The 3,048-nt window shown below is 39.5% G+C and overlaps 1 non-coding gene across 1 annotated transcript; it reads left to right on the top strand.

Annotated features, from left to right (window-relative positions):
* The first annotated feature begins 2,772 nt into the window (after positions 1-2,772).
* LOC141704327 (small nucleolar RNA R71) lies at positions 2,773-2,878 on the top strand. The gene has a single exon (XR_012567925.1). It is a non-coding gene; the product is annotated as a small nucleolar RNA R71 (small nucleolar RNA).
* The last annotated feature ends 170 nt before the right edge of the window (positions 2,879-3,048 follow it).

Consider the following 3,048-nt stretch of genomic DNA (forward strand, 5'->3'; position numbering starts at 1 on the left):
AGCTTTTGAGTCAAAGTGCTCATACTCTTGAGTGAGTATAGTCCTCCTGTTCTTTTTGATTGCATCAGTTCCCTGGCATCTTGTCTCTAAGGCATCCCGTATCTCCTTTGCAGTTTTGTAATTAATTACCCTGTTTGACATGACATTATCAATGTCACTATGCAGCAAATGCCTTACCCTTACATCCTTGGCAATAGATGAGATGTCTTCAGCTGTGTAATCACCTTTCTCCTTTGGTATGGACTTTGCTGGTTGATTTGCAACTGCAACAGAGAGATTGGTTGGCTTATATGGTCCTTCATTAATCCTATCAAGGTATTCTGGATCTGTAGCTTCCAGAAACATAACCATCTTAACTTTCCATATGGGATACTCAGAAGGTCTCAGTATGGGAACCCTAATAGTCTCATATCGACTGTGGATTTGAGTGTTTTTAGTTTCTTCAGTTTTGGTGGGCTTGGTTGGAGTTTCTGCTTCTTCAGACATGATTGTTTAGATCTTTACTGTATATGTATTAACAGATAGGTTCTGATACCAATTGTTAGGTTACACAACACTGTAGAAGGGGGTTGGATACAGTGTTATTACAATCAAATCGATCTTGAACACAAGTAACAGTAAACATATATATTCAATATAATAAATTCTGTTACAATGGAATTGTTCTCTCTCAGTGATGAACAAATATCACTAAGAGCTTCTAGGTTACAATGAATAATGTATCTCGATAATGATAACACCTATAGTGTAAACCTATGTCGGTGTTTATATACTACACAGTTACAAGATAACTTCTAATTGATATGGAATATAATTCTGTCTCCTAAAATATATCAACCAGATATCTTACACAAATCTTCCAGTCTTCTAATTCTTTCCATGTATATCTTCTTTTATTTTAGTCTCGATCTTTTACTTTAAATCAGCTTCCTTCCTTAACTGTAAGTCCTCCCGTTCTTAAGTGCTGATATGACCTTAAGTCCTGATCTTATGTTCCGAATTCCAGTAAGTACTGATTCCAGTAAGTCCTGATATTTCCTGTTTATTAAGATTTGAAAACTAAACACGAAACATATTAGATATGACATCTCAAATATATCTAACATGAAGAAACTTCTTCCTTTGAGCATAAGATAAGTGGGGAGGTATGATATTACTCACAAGGTAGTTCACAATGTCTGTAAACCACGACTCTTCTTCTTGTACTCCAAACAGCTGCTCGTCGGGAAAAGACTCATTTATCAATGTCTTATTCGATGAAGTAGCATTAGGATTCTCTAAACGCAAGAGATGATCATCAACTTCATTTTCAGTTCCTGTTCTGTCCTTGATCTCTAGTTCAAATACTTGGAGCAAAAGAACCCATCGAATCAATCTAGGCTTCGAGTCCTTCTTTGAGATGAGATATCGAATGGCGGCGTGATCAGTGAAAACTGTCACTTAGTCCCAAGTAGATAAGATCGAAATTTCTCAAAACCATTGACAATAGCCAAAAGTTCTTTCTCCGTAGTAGTGTAATTCAGTTAAGCACCATTTAAAGTCTTACTAGCATAGTAGACCACATGAAATATTTTGTTCTTTCTCTGCCCAAGAACTGCTTCAACTGCGTAGTCGCTTGCATCGCACATCATCTCAAAAAGCTCATTCCAATCAGGTGCAGTTATGACAGGTGTCGTGATTTAACTCTTCTTCAATGTCTCAAAAGCTGCAAGGCACTCGTCATCAAATTTAAAAGGAACATCTTCTCTAACAGACTGCACAAGGCTTTGAAATTTTCAAAAAATCTTTGATGAAACGCCTGTAGAAACCCGCATGACCAAGAAAACTGCGAATTCCCTTAACAGAATTTGGTGGAGGAAGATTCTCAATGACCCCCACCTTGGCCTTATCCACCTCTAGGCCTTTATTAGAAACCTTGTGCCCGAGAATAATGCCCTGACGCATCATAAAATGGCATTTCTCCCAATTGAGAACCATATTGGTCTCAACACACCTCTTGAGAACGTGTCCTAGATTCTGCAAGCATTCATCAAAAGAATGCCAAAGACTGAGAAGTCGTCCATGAACAACTCCATATTCTGGCCAATAATGTTAGAAAAGATGGCCATCATACATCTCTGAAATGTGGCTGGTGCACCACACAGACCAAAAGAAACTCGTCTGAAGGCGAAAGTACCAAATGGACAAGTGAAGGTAGTCTTCTCCTGATCTTCCGGAGTGATACAAATCTGATTGTAACCCGAATAGCCATTTAGAAGACAGTAAGACTCATGACGGCCCAACCTGTCAAGCATCTGATCAATGAAGAGCAATAGAATGTGGTCTTTTCCTAGTGGCTTTGTTCAGCTTCCGATAGTCCATGTTAGACTCTCCACCGGTGACTGTCCTTGTCGAAATAAGCTCATTCTTCTCATTTGGTACCACAGTATTCCACACTTTCTTTGGTACACATTAGCCAAAGAAGTAGGACCCAATCCATTGTAGAAACAGTTAGGCAGCGATTTGATTAACTACATAATTAGCCAAAGTGTCCACCTTCATCGTCAAAGCCTTAAGTTGGGCAACGATAGCAGTTGCTGCGTCCAACTCCAGAATTCCTACTACTTTTCCCTAAGTCAGTCTCTGGGAAGGATTCTGATACTCATTAACAGCCATCAGGTCATAAGTTCATAAGCTTCATCGTAGCTCTTAGCCCACAAGGCTCCTCCTGATGCTGTATCAACCATGGGTCTAGAAGTATGACCCAATCCATTGTAGAAACAGTTGACAAGCATGCCATGGTGTGGGCACTTCCTTATCATCTCCTTATATCGATCCCAAGCCTCACACATAGATTCTCCAGTTGTTGAGCAAACTGGGTAAGAGCATTCCTGATTACAGCAGTCTTCACCATAGGGAAGAATTTAGTGAGAAACTTTTGAGCAAGATCTTCCCAAGTGGTGATAGACCCTGTTGGTAGAGAATGCAACCAGCACGCCTTATCCCTCTGAGAGAATGGGAAGATTCACAGCTTGATAGCATCTTCAGTCATATCATTGAACTTTAAAG

The sequence above is a fragment of the Apium graveolens genome, unplaced genomic scaffold, assembly GCF_009905375.1.
Source record: "Apium graveolens cultivar Ventura unplaced genomic scaffold, ASM990537v1 ctg7712, whole genome shotgun sequence".
In the NCBI taxonomy this organism is placed as follows: domain Eukaryota; kingdom Viridiplantae; phylum Streptophyta; class Magnoliopsida; order Apiales; family Apiaceae; genus Apium; species Apium graveolens.